Below are 21,526 nucleotides of genomic sequence, written 5' to 3' on the forward strand. Positions count from 1 at the left end.
AGTCAAACACCCAACCGTCCTCGTTTTACTATGATTTTTTTCAAGTTAAAGGTACCACATAAGACTGTTGCTCTGCCTAGAAACAGGGTTTTTTTTAATCTCAGAGAATATCCAATGCATGAACCAGTGATGGTCTCACTGATCCACCAAGCAAGGTATGCAATAGAAAATTCACTCACACCACAAAGAGATCAAACCTCCAAGCCTCATTTAGAATAACAAAGAACTTTTCCTCCTGCCCCAAAACTGACAATTTTGGGAGACAAATGGCACACATATGGCCCACTCTGTTAGAAGGAGGAAGACAGCTATCAGTATTTTAACACTAGTAAGATCTACTATTCTTGAAGGCCATATATCTAGGTCCAAGAAAGGAAAACACATAAACATATCAATAGATAAGGGGAATCAAAACTCTTCTCTCGGAAGCGGCCGCCGAGGGTGAGTTAGGGAGGTGGAGCCTGCCAGGGCTCTGAGGGAAGCCATAATCACCACCAGCGCCGCCACCAACACCAAACCCCTCAAAGCGACTGGCGAGGAGAAGCGGTGGGTGAGGGGTGGAGGGGAAAGAAGGAGGAGGAGGAGACCTCAGAGGAGTCAGTAACTGAAGGACCGATTGAGGTGGTGGGGTTGAGATGGAGTGGCGACAGATTGAAAAGAGACCATACCTTCCAAGCCAGAAGGAAGAGGGAGGGGATTAACTCCACAACAGGTGCGCAAAGGCGGCCTCCAGGTAACAACAAGCAGTCTTTTCAGGAGCAGGAAAGGGGAGGGAAGCAATTTTTGCTGATGAGCTATAGGGCGAAATAGGAGGTAAAGGGAAGGAGAGATGTGTCAGTTCTCTGTCAAACTTGGTCATAAGCACCCACTGTGTGTTGTGTGTTTGTTTGTGTGTGTGTGTGTTTGGCACATGCCCATGGTGAGGGTAACAGCAGCGGTATGCCCAAACAGAGACACTGTTTGGGCATACCGCTGGGAGACCACTGTGGAAGAAACCCTCATCGGATCCACTGTCCTGGGCATTTATTTATTTATTTATTTATTTATTTATTTATTTATTTATTTATTTATTTATTTATTTATTTATTTGTCATTAGGACATAGAACCTGTTGTTAATTTATTTGAATCCCACCACTGGTTAAGAGTAACTAACAAGCCACAGTAAATTGGTAAATATATCATTTGGCTTTGTTAATGTGTAGGCCAGATGTAAATTTATTGGCACGGTGAGAATGAAATGCTTCCAAATTCTCAACCATGTTTAGAAAACAAAAATTATGTTGTGGGCTGACACAGACGCCTTCTTCCACATCCTTCCTTCTCCCATTAAAATCCCTCCCTTCCATTTGCTTTAGTCATAATGTGGCAATACATCACTATCAGTACTAACCATAGTGAAGGTTTAGGTTTACAGTTTGAGCCAAAAATGGAAAGGGTTACATCAAGCTGGCTTAGCATCCATGCAAACCTAAAGCAACACCAAGGTCAAAGCGAAACATAGGAGGAGTTTGTGCTGGAAGAGGTAGGAAGTGGAAAAGTACATGTGCCCAGAGAATAAATGACTCCATGATAGCCAGTCATAATATGGCTTCTGTAAATATTAATAAATGAAAGGAAATAAAAGATGGATGAGAAAAATCTGCAGGATGAATTTTATATCTCTTTAAATTAGAATCAAGCAACGATATGCATCATATCGGGGGGAAACTGTTTACCTGGTAATGACAGATGGTTTCAATGGTTTGAACATAAAAAATTAATCACTAATTAAAATTGCCTCTTCTTTTAATCTGCTCTGACATTTTTACTGCAGCATTAAGAGAAATCACCTTGACATTTTTATCATTTCATCACTTTCAGAATTAAAACTGCTCTTCAAGCTGTATACAAAAACATTTCTAAATGTATGCTACTGCATAGAGAGATTATGACATGGCCTAAATAAATATCAGGGAAATAGCAGTGATTAACCATCAGTTCTATTCACTCTGAAGTTAGCAGAAAATACTGCATGTGCATGTGTTTGTTCCATCTTCATGATTTAATAAACAAAAAAAAAATAATTAGTTTAAAAAAATAATGACCTTGAATGAGAAAGGTACTTCATCAGCTTTTATCTGTTTGAGGCTTTTATGTAGATAGGAATAGGATAAATAAAAGTTTTAGATTTCAAAGTGTGAAGAACTTTGTGCAGGTGTTTATTTTTCAGTGATGAAAAAATGGAAACCTACTCTAGTATACAAATATTCAGAACTGGGACCACTTAGTTCAGTGAAACATACTCCAAAGTAAATACCAGTACTTCTATCAAAACTGTGGCAGCAGCAGTTTCGTCTGGGTGAAGTTTCCAGACCAAGGGCAACCCCAAACAGAAAGTGTTGCACCAATCCAATTATGATGTAACTAATCATTGCACTATTATGACTACTTCTAAATTTTTCAGAGATGGATACAGTTGGTACACCAACTACAACTAGCGTAGGTTCTTCTGGAAAAGCCAGGTCCACAGAGACTCCAAAACAAGAAGTCAGTGCAAAAAGAGTCTTAGAAACATAGAAAAGTGAAGTTGGAAGGTGCCTACAAGGCCATCAAGTCCAACCCCCTGCTCAAAGCAAAAATAAGGCATTCCTTTCAGGTGATTATCTAAGTTTTCCTTGAATGCTTCCTGTGTTGGAATACTCAACAACTCCCCAGGTAACTGGTTCCACTGTCATACTGCTCTAACTAAGAGGTTTTTCCTGATATTCAACTCAAATCTGGCTTCCTTTAACTTGAGCCCAGTGTTGAGTGTCCTGCACCCTGGGATGATCGAGAACATATAAAGGCATACCACAGTTTATGAAATTGATCCATTCTACATGACATTACGTGATGCGCAAATTTTGTAAACCGAAATACCAATTGCGCTAGGAAAGGGGAGGCGCCATGGACTCAATGTGTCCTGTACTCTGAGGGGAAAAAAAAGGAAAACAACATAAACTGAGGCATTATTTCATATGGATTTCAGTTTGTAAACTGAAAACTACGTAAACCAAGGCAGTTGTAAACCAAGGCACCACTGTATTGCCCCTCCTCTGTATGATAGCCTTTCAAATATTTGATAAGTGCTATCATATCATATTTAACTTATATGCAGAATACATCATGGAAAAAGCGAACTGGATTAATCCCAAACTGGAATTAAGATTGCCGGAAAAAATATCAACAACATCTGATATGCAGATGATACCACTCTGATGGCAGAAAGTGAGGAGGAATTAAAGAACCTCTTAATGAGGGTGAAAGAGGAGAGTGCAAAAAATGGTGTGAAGCTCAACATAAAAAAAAACTAAGATCATGGCCACTGGTCCCATCACCCCTAGAAGGGGAAGATATGGAGGTGGTGACAGATTTTTCTTTCTTGGGCTCCATGATAACTGCAGATGGTGACAACAGCCACAAAATTAAAAGACACCTGCTGCTTGGGAGGAAAGCAATGACAAACCTTGACAGCATCTTAAAAAGCAGAGAGATCACCTTGCCAACAAAGGTCTGCACAGTCAAACCTATGGTTTCTCCAGTAGCGATGTATGGAAGTGAGAGCTGGACCCTAAGGAAGGCTGATCACTGAAGAATTGATGCTTTTGAATTGTGGTGCTTGAGGAGACTCTTGAGAGTCCCCTGGACTGCAAAGAGAACAAACCTATCCATTTTGAAGGAAATCAATCCTGAGTGCTCACTGAAAGGACAGATCCTGAAGCTGAGGCTCCAATACTTTGGCCATCTCATGAGAAGAGAAGACTTCCTGGAAAAGACTCTGATAAGAGAAGAAGGGGAAGACAGAGGACGAGATGGTTGGACAGTGTCACTGAAGCTTCCAACATGAATTTGACCAAACTCTGGGAGGCAGTGGAAGACAGGAGGGCATGTCGTGCTCTGGTCCATGGGGTCACGAAGAGTCGGACACGTTTTAACAACTAGAAAATAAAAATCATATCACCCCTCAGACTTCTTTTCTCAAGGCAAAACATGCCCAAATCTTTCAGCCTTTCCTCATGGGGCTTGGTTTCCATCCCCCTGATCATCCTTGTTGCCCTCCTCTGAACTTGTTCCAATTTGTTAGCATCCTTCTTAAAGTGTGTTGTCTAGAACTGGACATAATACTCAAGGTGAGGCCTAACCAGTGCTGAATAGAGGGGGACTAGCACCTCGTTAGATTTGGAAACTATACTTCTATTAATGCAGCCCAAAATATTATTTGCCTTTGTTTGTAGCCACATCACAGTGTGGGCTCATATTTAGCTTGTGATCTATGATAATTCCAAGACCCTTCTCACTAGTAGTTTTGATGAGCGAGGTATTACCCCATCTTGTAACTGTGCAATTGGTTTCTTTTTCCGGAGTGCAGGACTTTTACACTTACGTATCTTTGTTGAATTTCATTCTGTTGCTTTCGCCCCAGTGCTCCACCCTATCAAGTGTATTTTGAATTTTGTTTCTGTCTTTTAGGGTGTTACCTATTCCGCCCAATTTCGTATCATCTGTAAATCTGACAAGCATTCCCTGCACTCACTCATCCAGGTCATTAATAAAAATATTGAAGAGCACTGGGCCCAGGACTGAGCCTCTGCTGAAGTCAAGATATACTATGTTTACAGCATTCCCTCTGTCTATCAGGGAGGTGACCTGATCAAAAAATGACATCAAATTAATTTGGCAGGATTTGTTCTTGATAAATCTGTGTTGGCTTCTAGTTATTACTGCATTGTTTTCTAGGTACTTGCACAATGACCGCTTTACCGTCTTTTCCAGAATTTTGCCTGGGATTGATGTCTTTTTGAACATAGGGACAACATTGGCCCTCCTCCAATCCTCTGGCACCTCACCCATTTCTCATGATTTCATAAAAATAATGGATATCAGTTCTGAGAGTTCTTCAGTCACTTCCTTCAGTACTCTCGGATGCAGTTCATCTGGCCCTGGAGATGTGAACTCATTCAAGATGGTAAGGTATTCTTTGACTATTTTTAATCTATCTCCAGCTGCAATCCTGTCCTCCCCCCTTGCACCCAATCTCCTGAAAAGGACAAAAAGATGATCCCACAGCTACAAATACTCAGCTATCCCACACACTACATCAGAACACAGAGTTCTAACTCCTGTCCCTCTGAAGAGGCTGGCCACAGAGACTGGTGAAACGTTAGGAAGAAAAACCTCCAGAACACTGCCAAACAGCCTGAAAAACCTACAACAATCATGTTTGGATTCCCATAAGACATAGTCCGTCTTATGGGAAAAGACTGAACTAAAATAGGAATTGAACACTTCTGCCTTTTCTTTGTCCTCTGTTATCATTTTTCCATCTCCATTGCACAGCTGTACCACCATTTCTTTTGTTTGTCTTTTGCTACTGACATACCCGAAGAATGCTTTTTTATTGCTTTTAGTGTCTCTAGCTAACCTCAGCTCATTCTAAGCTTTTGCCCTCCTAATGTCATCCCTGCATTTCCTTGCTACTTCTCTGTACTCTTCCTTGGTGGCCTGGCCTTCTTTCCATTTCCTGTACATGTCTTTTTGTTGTTGTTTTTAGGTCTTCCCTGAGAGGACCTACACTGTCCCTTTTTTTTTTTTTTTGGTGTCTCCCACCTTTTTTTCTTGTTGAAATTGTTTGTAGTTGTGCCTTTAGAATTTCTTTTACTAGAAGCTCCCACCCCTCTTGGACTCCTTTTCTTGTTCAGATCTCCTGCCATGGGACCTTGATTATCCTTGTTCTGAGATTATTAAAAATTGGCTTTTAAAAAATCCAGCAGATGTGTATGACTACACTCTGCTTTCGTTTCCTTTGAAATCAAGAATTCTAAAAGGACATGGTCACTCTCACCTAGAGTTATTACAGTCTTATTCTAATGTCAGTCTTACAGACCTGAGGATTTCTGTTTTATCTGGACTGTGTCTAGCTTTGCTAGCCCAGAAATTGATTGAGAGTTCAGGATTTCAGCTAGTTCCCTGGATTGAGGTTGGAAAAGCAGAATTGGTGGCACCCATATTCTGGTTACATCCAGTGCATGTTGTGGTATGAGCAATCCCAGTTTTACACAGATACTAAACAGGAAGGAGACAAGATGGGATGTAGACGGACAATTTGGAGATTGGCCACTTGGTCCGGGTATGAGGCAGTAGTCTCTGAGCATCATCCTCTGAACAGACTCTTTAGGTCAGACCGGCTTCACTGAAAATCATATTTCCACATCCTATCCCAGAAAGGAGATCCAGAAGAATGCCATGCTTATCAAAAGCCCCTGAAGAGTGAGAAAAAACAATGGGGATGCACTCCCCCATTCAGTTGGTAACACAGGTCATCCCTCAGGCCAACCAAAACTGGGATGGGAGCCAGACAGAAATGTGTCCAAATAATCAGAATCATTCAAAAATCCTTGAAACTTGAGTCATGACAACACATTCAAACAATGCCTATAAACAGAACGGTAGAAGGCAACTGGAAATTATCTAGTGCTACGTGATTTAAAGAGACGTATAAAAAAAAGCAGCAGTCACATTCTTGCTTTTCTTGATGGACCTCCTTCCTCACGTTAAAAAGTCTTTGTTATCTTACCACCCGGTCCATCTCTAAGAATTTTACACATTGCAGAAAAGCAAGGGCCAAGCACACGGGACCTCACTTTTCCAAGGATTCTCTCTATGTTCTCAAGGCAGCACAATAAACACAGGACAATCCACTGGTGAAGGTACACTGTGTGGTCGGAATGGATGCAAGCAATCTTGCCTACGAAATATCTTATAGACAGGTCACATTCATCACTGTCATGGACCTTATAAACATCTTTCATACAGAATGCCATTTAACATATAGCTGAACATATTTTCATTGAATGCTGATCCCTGAAACACTGCCTAATGTGAATGATCAGGCGAACTTTAAGATGAACTTTAATTTTAATCTCCTTGGAACCAAATAAAACTCAGAGATGCATATTGTGAGTACACTTGTTTTTAAAGCCATTCTTACATAAACACTCCTTGATCTCAATTTTCTTTCTCCCTTTTTGGCAGGATTTGGGTATGGAACACACAAACATTTCCGTGACAAGTTCCATTAAGTAACAACGGATAAATGTAAATAAAAATCAAAAATCCAAACATACCGTAAATACTTAATAACTCAGTTTCATGTGCACAGTTGGCTGAACAGAGACAGAAAGAATGAATAGCAGCTTATGTTTTAAGACCCGAAAGATCCCAATTCAATGCCCACATCTGGCAAACCATCTGGGGAATCAGATTGTATTAATAATAAATTTCTTTGAATGCTACTTTTAAAAATACTATGTATTCATGTTAATTCCCTCTCAGACACCAACAATAAAATGTAAAATGGTACACTCTGCTTTTTATCAGCCATCTGTCATTCTTTGAACTAACCAGCTCTTAATGCATTCTAGGTCACTGCGGTGGAGAGTTTGCATATATAGTGCTGTCATCAGTGACACTGGGGGCAGTTTCATGTCTGGAGATTTACACAGTGCCAGGGGACAACAGACAGACAGCAAAGACTAAGTAACAATTGCTTACCAGATGACGTGTTAGCAACCTTTCAATACAATATTGTTTCTCTATAAAAGAACTGAGGATCTAGGCACTTGTTCTCTTTTCTGAAAACTTCTCAACTCAAATATAAAGAAAGATTAAAAGTTAGAGGATCTGTGCATTCTCCCTCTCTCAACACTAAAAATAACACCAGTTTATATATAGGAAACATGATTTTAAAAATATGCAAGGTACATTGACACGAAACAGAAACAGAATGAAAAAGACTATGGAAGTATCCACCTCTTTTTGCAAACACATCCTGTCAGCATTTCCTAATATTTAGTTTAGGGGGTGTACTAGTAACTACTGCAAGAAGAGAGAAAGCTAAATGGCTTTAATTGTTGCTTAGTTTAGAAGCCCATACTGTACACACACATTACTCAAAGCCCTTATTTTCACTTGGCTTGTTCCCCTGCTGTGACTAAAGTGTTCTCCTAAGTATGGAATTCACACCAGAATGTTTGCACATAATATAAAAAGTATAGTTTAATACACAGTCAACTAGATTTTAAATTATATTAGGAGGATGGCTGCAAAGCGGCTTTGGAGCATCTCTGCTCCAGAAGCAAATGCTAGTAGTAAGTGCTGGTCAACTAGCAACTAGTTAAAACATACATGCTACTATACAGTTACTTTTTAAACATTCTTCTCACTAATTAAATTATGGAGGAACTGTTTTCTCTAGGCTATGTGGAACATCTGCATAAGACATTTCCTGTACAACCACCTGATTCATCAGCACAGCCCTATATAGGTGTACACATTTCACTGTTATTGGGTTAGACTCACATGGTCACAAAACTGTCCAAACTTTGCACAAAAATCCTCTTTACCTCTTGACAAGATGATACAAATAGAGGTATGGCTACTGAAACAAACAGAAATTCCTGATGTTCTTCAGTTACAACAATTGATATTTTTAAAAGCTTGTGGTATCTTTAAAAATGAACAGGTTTATTGCACTGCCATGTGCTATAGATCCAAGCATCTCTTCATCAACTATTTTTTCAGGTGGCAGAAACTGCTTTTGGGGGTTTTACCATGACAAAATAATATGGCACCCTGCAGAATCTCCCTCTAAGAAAGGCATCAATTGTAGTTTTATGAAGTAGAAAGCAAATGTAATTACACTTTAAAATTAAAAACATGCATAGACATTAAATAGATAAATGCAGGGATCCCCAACCCCCGGCCCGCAACCTGGTGCTGGTCTGTGGCCTGGCCCAGCCCAGGCCGCAGAGACAGATCTTCCCACACACAGACTTCCCCCTGCACAGCCCCTTCACGCATGCACATGAAGGCCCGTGCAAATACCCCCACCCCTTTGCACATGCACACAAATGCCCCGAGTGCCCTTTGCGCATGCACATGAGTGTGCATGTGACCACACGAGCACCCCTGCCCCTTCGTACATGCATGTGAGTCTGTGTGTGCCCGTGCAAGCACATGCTCCACCCCTTTGCATATGGGCGCAAGCGCAGGGGGTGCCCCACCTTCCCCAACCGGTCCACGGTGTTAAAAAGGTTGGGGACCACTGGATAAAGGAACCAAGTGTGCTCTATTTGATGACACTAGTTTTATTCTTTCACCAGAAAGCCAGATTGTTGTGTCCAAAGTGAACCATTCCTGTGCTTAGGCAGGGGAGCATGTTCGGTAGGGGGTGTGAAAGGCAGGAAGCAATGGAATTCCCCAGTCATTCTTTCCAAGGTTCATGGCCCTTCCACGCCCCTGCAGGATAGCAGCATATGATACACAACCTGTCCTACACCTCCAAAAGGGCCTGCTTCCCTGAGGTGTGATGAAAGAGCCTGTCCTACTAGTAAACTGTAAGCAAGGTTTGGTCAGCTTCTATACACGGTATGGAGAAGGGCCCTATCTTGTCCTTTACCTCAAGCCGCAAAATATCTGGAGGCAGCCTTATAGTCACATGCGGTGCTTGTCCCCCACAGAAGAGCTGCTGTACATCAACCTTCTCCTTCACAGTTTAACAATAGATAGCAGTTCATCCTGCATATATTGCTCAGTTGTATCTATGGGAAAACAATGTATTACTTAACGCAGTTCTTTTGGCTTCTGCTATCATGCCTTGCTCGCAAACAAAAATGGTTTGCATGTGAACTTTGCCACTTTCCATTCCTTTCATGAAGTCCTAGGAGAAACCCTCACTGGATTATGCTCTTGTGCGATCACGCAGGCAGCAGTGCCAACTCTGAACCACATCCAAGTAGAAGAAGGCCGGCTGTGTGCTCCAGCCAATTTGAGATGCACGAACTCCTGGCAACAAAATAATTATTTCCTCAGAGGTCTGTATTGTATTCAGCACTCCATGAGCTCTGTTCAAGTTAAATGTCAATCTATCATACTGCACTAACAGCAAGCATCTGATCCGGGTGCAGTTGCTGAAGATGTAGAAATTGTTTGTGACTTTATTCTTTCCCAATTGATTATGATGAAGACTAGATAGGAAGAGGTTTTCGGCATCAGAGCTGGACATGATGTACTTTCCTTATTGTTATTTATTGCTATTGTGTCCCCTTCCACTTAGGGAGTTTAAATCTTGATATAAGAATTATTAAAAGAGACTCAGTAAAACCAGTGAAATAGAAAGTATCTGTTAACAAAGAATGAGTTAGATTTATTTAGATGTCATGCCAAATTGGGGAACCTCTGGCCCTCCAGTTTGTTTGAACTACAGCTCCCACAGCACATTGCCGTTGGCTGCGCTGGGGATGCTGAGGTGAGTCGTAAGCCCAAATATCTGGCAAGCCAAATTCTTCCATCCCGTCACTAAAACATGAATCAGTATTATGTGAACAAGCTTGGCTATTTATGTTTATCACTTTTTTTCTGGTGTGACTCTGAGAAGTTGCCAGGTCATCAGCATCCTTAGTTGCCCAAGATTTCTGGGCCAAAACCTGAGAAAAACCCTTTAAATGTCACAGAGATGGGCAATTATTATTATTATTATTTTTAGAAAGTACAATTTTTCCCCGGGCTTTGTGACACTGCTGACAGAATTTTTGCAACAAGAAGACTGATGAGTCATGGTGCTGGTGCTTCACTCCCTGCCTTGCTCCAAAAGGCATGAGGAGTCAAATGTTGGCATGTCAAAATGGCCAAAGGAAGGAGAGTAAGTGTATACATTTGGAACAACAAACACAGATACCTTTATGCTAAAAGGATACTTAAAGTGAGCACAGACATCATTTGGGAATTGATGGGTACAAATATCCAGCCTTTAAAGTTCAGTCAGTTTTGCATTTTACAGTCATACCTGCATGGAACACTTCATACACCAAAAACAAAAGGAACAATATCTTCTTCCGGGGATGCTCACTCTGAGATTCATATCCTTGCCTGGAGGCCTGGTGATGCACAGCAATTACCTCAGATGTCAACTAGTGCCCTAAGACCTGCCAAATACAGTGAGAAGCTCAGAAAGGTTCGCTTCAGATTTCAGTCTAACACAATTTAGTGTTGGGTCCAAACTTGGATAAAATACAGTTAGCTATGGTTTGGGAAATGGTGAATTCTTTTTTCCTGATGAGGGCCATGTTCCCTTAGGTTTCCTCTGACAGGAGCCCCATACGGATGTTAGGTGGGACAGAAACCAGTGTCATACAGGACCAGAGCTTTCTTTCTTTGTCCCTCTTCTTCTTTCCTTCCTCTTTTCCCCAGCCTATCAGGTTGCAGGGGGAAAGACAGTCTTTCCAAAAGACTGAAATGATTATTTCTTAGAGTCAGCCCACAGATAACCCAGCAGTAATTTAGGGAACGAATACAACTTTAAACCATAGTATATGAAGTTAAAATGTTTCCAGTATTGGAGATGGCCATCTTCAGAGGTCCTAGGGCTATACCCACCCTCCATGTCCTTTGCACCCCGATTCTCTACCCCAGTGGTCCCCAACCTTGGGCCTCCAGATGTTCTTATACTACAACTCCCAGAAGCCTTCACCACAACCACTGATGGCCAGGATTTCTGGGAATTGAAGTCCAAGAACATCTGGAGGCCCAAGTTTGGGGACCACTGCTCTACCCCTTATAAAGACTCCTTGTACTATCAAGGACATAGGGGGACATGGAAAGTATGCCACTTTTCTGGTCTCATAGCCCTGTTTTTTGCTGTGAGGGAGGGGGCTTTTTCAAAACTGGACATATCCATAAGTGCATAGTGTAGTATTGAGGTAGCACACTCAGCCCATAGGTTAAATTTTCCCACTCCCTCTCCAAGCCAAGGTTAAGATTAACTAAAATCAAAGGCCACCATCTTCTAGTCATTTAGAATAAAATTTGCAATTATTCTGTACAAAGTGTCTCATGGCACAGTGGCTAAACTGCAGTACTGCAACCACAATTCTGCTCATGACCCGACTTCAGTCCCAGGTAGCTGGATTGATTCACTTAGCCTTCCATCCTTCTATCTGAGGTCGGTAAATTGATTACCCAGCTTGTTGTGCAGGGGCAATGTGTTGCCTGCATAATTAGATTGTAAACTGCCTAGAGAGTGCTTTAAGTGCGATGAGGTGGTATATAAGTAGCACAGTTTGCTTTACTAGCCTAAATAATATTTATGATGCCCCACAAACCAAGGATCTGGTTTAAATGTTACTTAGAAGTCATAGCTATATGGGATTTTTCTTCAGAAAAGTGAGAATGCATGATGGGAATGAATATTACACAAATGAAGTGTCTATTTACATATAAAAAGCTGTAAGGAATTGCTCTCAGGCATCACTCAGCAGCGGCTCGGGCACTTGGGGAAAAGGGCCGGCAGCACGCCTCGCTTGCCAGCTCTCCCCCAAGACAGCGCCTCTTGTACCCTCCATCTGGAAATGCAGCCTGCCAGCTGGCAGACAGGCGGGCTGGCTGGCAGGCTGCAGTTCCGGATGGAGGGTGCAAGAGGTGCTGTCTTGGGGGACAGCCGGTGAGTGAGGCGAGGCTTTTTTTGACTCTTGACAGCAGAGGACACGTGGGCAGTTTGAGGGGGGCAGGCAAGGCGGGGGCCACAAACTATTGTTGGGCGGGCCGCAAACGGCCCCCGGGCCGCATGTTTGAGACCCCTAGTGTACATAGAGGGTTTTGTTTTGTTTTGTTTTCTGGATTGATTCACCCTCCTCACCTTCTGCTTTGGAAGAAAAGGGAAAGGATCTTTATTTCTGTCCCTACTACCTGCTGTGGAAGAGAAATAAACTACTTGGGCAATGATACTGTATTGCTGCACCAAAACATTTTCATTACTTTGATATAAACTTTGATACAAACTAGATATAAACTTTGTAATATCCCAAACTACCAGCTTAAATCAGATTTATAAATCTAGTGCTATCTTCAGCATTCCTGACTCATTTGTCTTTCATGCTCAGATGGTGAGGTTGGGGGTTTTTCATTTTCTAATTTTCTTTTTCTATTGAGAAAAAAAAGGTAAAATAGCAGGAAAGAAAAGAATCCAATAAGTGTGAGCTAAATTTTAAGATGGCGCAGGAAGATATGATGGAACACTACCAATTTCAACACAGTCTTGAAGTAGGGGTTATTTTGGAGTCAGCATAAAATATTTAGCCCTCCTCTAGAACTAAAAATCTATTCCCTTGTTCTGTTCAGGGCGCACCAATCCCATGATGCAGAATTCAAAAACAGTGCTTTAAAGAAAGCAGTTTGTCTGCCATCATAAAAAGTCTTCATTAAAAAGTTATGATACAGCTATACAGTGTTGCTATGACATTTTTGAAAACTGAAATGAGATGAATGGGCAAATAAATAAAATGCATATATAAAAGATAAATATGACACAGAGGCTAAAATGTATGGAACAAGATGAAAAATACAGGAACCTTCCTCCCCCCTTCACTAAGTGGTTTTTTAAAAAAAATCTGCTTGAAAGATTTAGTGTTTTTGAGTCCAAGCTGCGGTTGTATTTAGGATCTGCGGGAAATGGCCATGACAACCAATTAAATTTTATTCTAGGAAAGGCTTTTTTTGAGATACATATTATATTCTGTGAGCATGCTGCTTTCCAAAGGAGAGTGGAATTAAAAATAGATCAGCAGTCTGAGGCTGAGAGTCAGAAGGACTCTGCATGGAAGGAATGCAAACTCATGGGAAGTCAAACGTTCAAACGGCCACTTTTAAAACCGGCTGATCTTTGTAAAGTGTGGATTTGTCATGCATCGCAGAAATTCAGAGAACAAAAACAAAAAACCCTCAAAATTATGTTTTCAGCACACATATGTGCTCACATAGTCTTTAAAACATTTTAGACTGAATTTATTAATAAGAGAAGTCTGTTTCTGCTCCCACACCCATCAAATTCCCAAATGAAGGAGACAGAAGGAGGGAAGTAACGCTGTGCAGTAAAGAGACTCTTCTACTACAAAATAATAATCTCTAAAGATTTGATCTTTACCAAATATTGACTTTTATGTCTCCATATATACCACATTTCCCAAAACCTCTTACTTGTCCAAACAGGGCCATAAAATACAGAAGAAAGTACAGGACACCGAATAAACACATAAAACTAGAAAATGAAAGAAGAAATAAAAGACAGGTGCTATTTTATTCCCTCAAAAATCTATTCCTAATATTCCCCAAGGCCTGCTGTCAGACAGACTGAAATTCAACTAGTGCCTGTTGCAATGTCACATTAGAAGCTTATTCTGGGATAATGGCCATAGTAGTGCGCTGTAACAAATACAACATAAGAATCAAGATCTTAGCGGCATCTTAAGGAAGCAAAAATACATTACTGTATAAGCCATAATAGGTGCACAGATGCATGAAAATGGCCAGTATCCTTTTGGGGAGCTCTGCCTGTGCAATGAGAAGGATGTCACTGGCAGTGGCAGATTGCTGCTAATTAAAGTGTTTCTTTTTCAATGCCTGTGATTCATGCACCATGAGATGAAATCACCCACACCCAAATGTGAAAAAAGAACTCCTTAATTAGCAGCAATCTGCCATTACCAGTGACATCATTTCTGCAATGCCATCAGAGCCCTGCAAGAGGACAATGGGCAATAGAACAAAATCCAATGTTTAAAATCCAACTGTTGGTCCCAGCTAGAATACACTCAGAAAATCAATACAACTTACTTGAATGTTGACTTAACTTAAGAAGTCCTATTCATTCAGTAGGGCTACCCTATCTGGTACTACCAAACGGATATAGGGCAACATGTTAACATCTGAAAGGGGGATATTTGGAACATCTGACCATATGTTTAACAAAATCAAACACCATCTTCAACATTAGTTCATGCTGATGAGGAATATCCTTAATTTAACATTTATCTAGACAAAACAATCTTTGTACAAGGCATAAGAGCAAATGTTTATAAGAAAATCACCTGGGTTCAAAGGTGAATACTGGATAAAGCTCAGAGTTCTGGGAGTGAGCATGGAAGTGATAAAATGATAAAACACTTCTTTTACACATACATCGGGGCTGTACCCCCATTCTAATTATTTAGGAAACAGAACATGGCAATGACAGATGTCTGCCTTTTCCTTCATGTTACAGCAACGTACCCATTTTGCTGAGGGGCAAAATGTTCTTTGTCCAAATATGTTTTTAAATTGGTTGGAGAGTCCTCTAGCCCTATGGGTCGGTATAAAAGTTGAAACAACAACTGCTAGAAGAGTTCCACATTTGTTCACCAGATCTAGTTTGTAAGAGAAACTGAGGCATATCACATTCACCAGAGGGCAGTGGAACACAAAACTTGGCAAATGGATAGACCCACGTGGCACTTGGAATTTGATTTACGGAATAAATTGTACTGTTTGATGCCGAACTTTCTTTCCTTCTACAAAGTAATCTGCAGCACCTAGATAACAATAGAGTTGCTTCAATCGTTCCTAAAGGTGTCGTAGTGCATTTAGAATCTAGGATATGTATGAATAACAACAAACAGAAGTCGATAATTCTGGATTATTTTAGATTTTTGTTTGAACTTTAAGTATGCCAGCTTTCAGACATATTAATCTGAAAAAGAACCCTATCCCTGCTAGGTTTCAAACCACTCATGTTTACAGAACAGATAAGAGCAACTTAGTGACCAAATGTCCTTGGATGTGAAGAACTTGTTTTATTTTAATTGAACACATAGTTGCTCCTGATCATAATTTGCAACATAAGTGTTTTAAGCTTTTTTTTCCAGAATACTGTTGGCTTCAAGGAATAATTTCAATTCAATTTGAATATTAATTATTGATATTCAAAATTTTGCTTACTACCAGTTGTCAGCATCTTTCCCTCTTCAGACTTCCTGTTGCCTTTAAAATTTGCTTTACCATTTCCATCCTTTTTGTCACTTTAGGTTTGTTTATATAGTCTAACTGGAAAACCCTTAAAAGGTCACCATAAGCCACAATTGACTTGATGACACATGATGATGATAATTATATTCCCTTACAGTGACATCCACACATTTCTCCATTGTCTGTGATGCTGTACTAAAAGGATCTGTTAGACAGAAATCTTTGTGAGTGGCGTGGAGCAAGAGAATCATCAAGAAGTTTCTGATTAGAGATGGGCATGAATCAGAAAAATTGTGATTCGTTTTGATTCATGATTCGTTAAGGTTGATAAATCACAAATTATGAATTTACGATTGTTTTCTGACAAATTGATTAATCATTTCACTGATTTGTTTTTGGCTTTAATACCTTATAAAACACTCCTTCAAGCACCTAGAGACACCGAAATCACAAAGAAGCTTTCCCTGACTCTCCTCTACAAGCTCCATAAGTTTGGTGTAGTTTAGGTTTTGGATATCAAAGTTGAAATTTTGGTGTCTCTAGGTGCCTTGCTCAACAAATCAACAACTCAAAAATTGCTAAAAATGCACTGATTCGTATTCATATGGGCATTGATTCATACGAATACAAATCAACAAATTAGCAGTTTTTGAATGAATTTGGTGATTTATTTTAAAAATTTGTGCCCATCTCTATTTCTGATTAACTGTCTTGGTCAGCTCATTTGTTTGGCTAAAGTAGTTATTTCCACCCCATTGTCATATCTCACAAAACTAGAAACACTTTTGTGAAGTAGAGATGGGCATGAACTGGAAAATCAGTGGTTTGTGATGGCTCATGGTTTCTGGCAACCCACAAACCAACCCAAACCCCTGAAAAGGAAAGCAAGGCTGATAGGCTGTCACATGTGCAGAGACAGCAGGCTCAGCTCCTGGAAGGGAAGCCAGGCTACTGTCTCTGAAGATGGTGGCAGTGGGGGAGGAGGAGGAGAAGGAGGAGGAGGAGGAGGAGGAGGAGGAGACCAGGTAGAGAGGCTGGGGGGAGGGCTAGTCAGAAGGGACCAGGCAGGCCTACATTTTATCAATGCAAAATGAAGCATCGAGTGGAAAAAAGTTTGGCACCACATTTTCCCCCCAGCAAAACAGGTTGCACAAACCAAACCACAAACCAGCCCGGTTCATGTGTGTGGTTTTTTTTGTTTGTTTTTTGTTTTTTGTTTGGTTTGTAGTTCAGTTTGCACCCATCTCTAATGTGAAGTACAGATTCAAATTTTTCCTTAGTCTTTTCAGCATATTTTACTGGCTGTGCATGACAATTCTCTGTTTTGATCTCTAATAAACTATTATCAATTTCCAATCAGTCTGTTATAATATCTATTATAAAATTCTGCCCATGCTGCAATTTTAAAACATATTTTATGCTGCTGGTACACATCAAGGTGTTCCAGCAGTTTGAAAGCTAGTAAAGGTGGTGGCTGATAACTGAGACTATATTTTCAAGATTCTAGTCAAGAGTGAGTCACTGAATTTAGGGTGACCCTTTTAAGGTCTGAATTCAGATAAGTTCTTGAGGAGGGTGCATTACTATGTTGTGGGTAGGGGCAAAAGGAAAATGATGAGATCATATTTTAGCTGAAAGAACTTACTCCCTGTAATTGAGTTATTTCAGCTTTCTAGCGTGGGCACAGATATACAAAACCTAGGAAATTATTTAACAATTATGTCACAGTGAGAGAGTCATGGCCATCTGGAGAAGCCCAGAATGCCAGACTGGATCCCCTGAGGTTCCTCACCTCTATAGTTCTAAATTAAATTTAATATTTATGTATTTTTCTTATTTATCAACTGCCTTTCTCCTGATAAGGGGGCTGTGTTTTCCCTGTGTTCCTTGCCTGCAAAGCTAGATGTTTGTTTTCTTTTCAGGAAGAACCGAGATTCTTTTTTATTTACTGTGATGGTTCATGGGAGGTTCAAATTTCAGACAGGGAGTTGCCCCTTATGTTTGCACCATAAAACACTCTTGGGAGGTTATGTTCCAGTTAAATGACAGTGATTCTCATTTCTTGTTAGAATAAGGGTGCAACTACACAGGGAGGGAAATCTGCATTCACTCACTGCAAAGGTGCACCATGGGATCCAGGTCTGTTCAATTTATGTGGTCACAATTAAATTGATCAGCATGCAGTTTTACTTACAAGCCTGCAGGTGGAGATGTACAAAGAACTGAATTAAGACAGTTTTCCTATCTCAATTGCCAGCTTCCAACATGGGCCTTTGCCTCGTTAAAGCTCTGGGTATATACATATTCAGGTGATGTCTAACAGTGAGTATTACCTGTAAATGCCTATACTGTTTAGAAGCTGCATGATTCAAAATGGTGTGAACATCCTAAAAGGTTTGGCTTTAGTGTTGATCAAAACCTAAATTGAGTCTATGGATAACTTGGCCAGGATTTCAAAAGAGGCAGGTAGGGCCTGCCACTGGTGACGTGAAAGGAAGAGACCATTGTCATCTACAAAGCTGACACAAGTTAATATTGAGAAAATAATAATCTTGTACACTACCTAACACTAAGTCTTTCTGCCACTAACCAACTGGCTGTGTTTCTTTTCCCCCATCTAGCTTGCCCCTCCTCTCTTCCTGTTTGTTTGTTTGTTTGATTCACTTCCATTATTTGTTTGCTCTCCCTCTTCTTATCTGATCTCCAATAAAGCAGACAAGTAATTTTCTATTCCTGACCTCCAACCATATGGGTGCATGGTGGACTCAATCTCCCACATGGCTGAGACTACAATTTCTTTTTTCCGCCCTGTCTTTTATACTTCAGACCATAACTGAAGGTCACAACAGTAAGTGAAGATACTTTATCTGCTTAAAATGCTTTTAGAGTGATTTATATTAAGTACTAGTTACTATGAAGGGGGTGGACGCTAATCTATTTCCCTCTCTCTCTCTGACACTTTTTTCCTGCTGACGTTGATTCTGTTGCTTTCTTTTTACCCTTGTACTCTGCTAACTAGAAAAGGGAATTACCAGATTCCCACAACAGTTAACAATGTGTATCATGCCATCAAACAATATGAAGCTTAACAATTAAAGCTTGCACTTTGGATTTGGTCCAGAAATGTAATAACATCCTGTGGAAATGGCAAAGTACTAGCACTATAGGTTCATATCACCCATGCCACTTAACAATCTAGCTCTCCTCTTTTTCCTGGACAGAGGCATGTCCAATTTTAACATACTGAAATAATTCATAGAGGATGCTCCTACACTATAAATAAAAATGGCAAGACTATCTCTGTTCAGATAGGACCAAACCTAGTACTGTATATCAACCTCAGCTGCTTAAAGATATTCTCAGCCACTCACTAAAGAGATTTGTATCTCTAGTAAAATGAAGGCTCTAACAGTATCCTTAAACTACAACCCTAATCTTTCAGGAGGAGTGGAACCCCCTTCAGGTTATATACCCCCCAAGAGGCATTTTTCCTTGGGTGGACAAGGGTCAGGATTTGATGGCCAGGCAAAATGGACAAAATATATGGAGTCACATTTCTTCACAGGGGAAAGAGTGCCTTTTTTATTACTGTGAGGTCTATGTGGAATGGACTGGGACAAATGGAATTGTTGACTTGTTTGATTCATTTCCTTGTTTCTCTATCTGTCTGTCTCTTTGTTTCCTCTCTAGGCCATCTTTCTCCCAATGAGGGAACTCAAGACAGCTTAAGGATTAAAACAATTTAGGCTAAAACCACAATAAACCACAAAGTTTTTTTTTTAAAAAAACTAAACATAATACTAATTATAAAGATTGTCTAAAAATTGAAAAAAAAATTAAAACACAGTTAAACAGAACATATGCCCAGCATCCAAGAGGGACTCTAATATTAGAAGCCAGCGTAAAGAAGCAGGTCTTTAACTGCCACCAAAAGGGAAGGGGGCCAACCTGACTTCCCAAGGGACAGCATTCCACAACTTGAGAGCAGCCATAGAGAAGACCCTCCCACGTGTTCCCTTCAAATGCATCTGTGGTGGTAATGGGACCAAGACAAGGGCCTGCTCTGAAGATCTTAGTGGCTGGAAAGCCTCAAATGAGGAGTCTGTGTGGACACATTCCTTCAGATATCCTGGATCCAACATTCCCTATAAGGTGTCCATGTGTGTAGGCATGCAGAGGTCCATCGGCACCAGAAAGTGGCAGCTGGGGCTGATGCTTGTTTACTTCTGGGTTTCAGATGAAACCCCACTCCCTGGACACAGACAGGCGAGGCTCCCACTCAGATGACAATCAGAGGAAATGCTGCCTGGATCTAAACCATATAGGTCATAATCAGCACTCTGCATTGGAGACAGAAATGGAATTACACTCTTCCTTCTATCTAGAACTGGGAGCTAAGGAGGCTTGGATTCATTTTTTTGTTGTTGTTGTTGACAAAGGGCTGTTGCTAAGTGGTAGGGACTGCACAAAAGTTCCACATTCAGTACCTGGCATTTCCTGGTGGGGCTGAGAAAAGTTGCTGCCAGAAGCTCTGGAGGACCACTGCCAATCAATGCAGAGTCTACAAACAAGACTTAGCTAAGATAACCAAATAGGCCAGCTCAGCAGAAAGGAAGTCCCTAAGGTTTTTTCCCCCTAAGACACTGTTGGCACCGCAAGGATGTTTTCCTTTTTAAAAAATCCCTCCCACCCCTTTGTTACCTTATTTGTGTATTGTGAGCTGTGTTTTTAAAAACTTGGACTAGTGAAAACATCATCAATTTGGTAATTATAGGGTCAATGTGCAGAATATAAAACATCTTACTGAATACCTTGTAAATGTATTTGAAGTGTCTCTCTCACTATGTGTATTTTATACAGAAAAATATTTACAGAAAGAGAAAGCGAGAGATGGCTGTGTGTGTATATATATCCCCATGTATATCTTTCTGCTGTTGCATGCACTTCCTTTGTCTACTGATGTCCACAGATGCATTTGAAGGGAACACATGGGAGGAGAATCACATTTCTTCTCTAGGCTGGAAAAAAAGAAACAAAAAGGTGTTCAAGGAGAAACACACTTCTGACCATTTCCCTCTGATGTCTGGGCTGTTAAAAATGGACAAACCTTAGATTCCTCATCACAGAGAGCACACTGCATTTCTTAGGGCTGTATAGATGCAATGCCCATTGCCGTCTTATATCTGCAGCTTCCAGAACAGGTGTGATCATGGTGGTGGGGAACGGACACCCGCTGTCCTCTCTCTTTGTCTCCATTTCATATATATGGATGACTGGATGGAGGTGAATTTAAATGCTATGAAAACATTTTGCTAAATGGATTTAAAATGTTCACAAATCCTGATTATAATTAGCTGAATTATGGCTGACTAAGGAGACCATCCCCAGGTATAGTCTTATAATAATTGCCTATATTAATTAAGATTTATCCAAGACTTTGCTGGCAGTTCCCCAGGGTAATTATTACAAAGCCACTGAAGTACAAAGATATGTGCCCTGATAACTCCAAAAATTATCATGCATTTTAAGATATCTTTCATACCAGTATAGACAGACAGACAGACCAACCGACTGACAAAGATTTGCCAACATCCCTGGCCAATAGCAAAGAGAAAAAAATTCACATGTATTTCTTTGAAATTACACCCAAAGAGGAAAAGTAACACACACACACAC

The 21,526-nt window shown here is 40.5% G+C and overlaps 1 protein-coding gene across 1 annotated transcript in view; it reads right to left on the reverse strand.

Annotated features, from left to right (window-relative positions):
- The window catches only part of SLC35F1 (solute carrier family 35 member F1), a 282,097-nt gene that overhangs the window by 212,336 nt on the left and 48,235 nt on the right, over positions 1-21,526 (reverse strand). The window lies entirely within an intron of this gene.

The sequence above is a fragment of the Pogona vitticeps genome, chromosome 1 (assembly GCF_051106095.1).
Source record: "Pogona vitticeps strain Pit_001003342236 chromosome 1, PviZW2.1, whole genome shotgun sequence".
Classification (NCBI taxonomy): domain Eukaryota; kingdom Metazoa; phylum Chordata; class Lepidosauria; order Squamata; family Agamidae; genus Pogona; species Pogona vitticeps.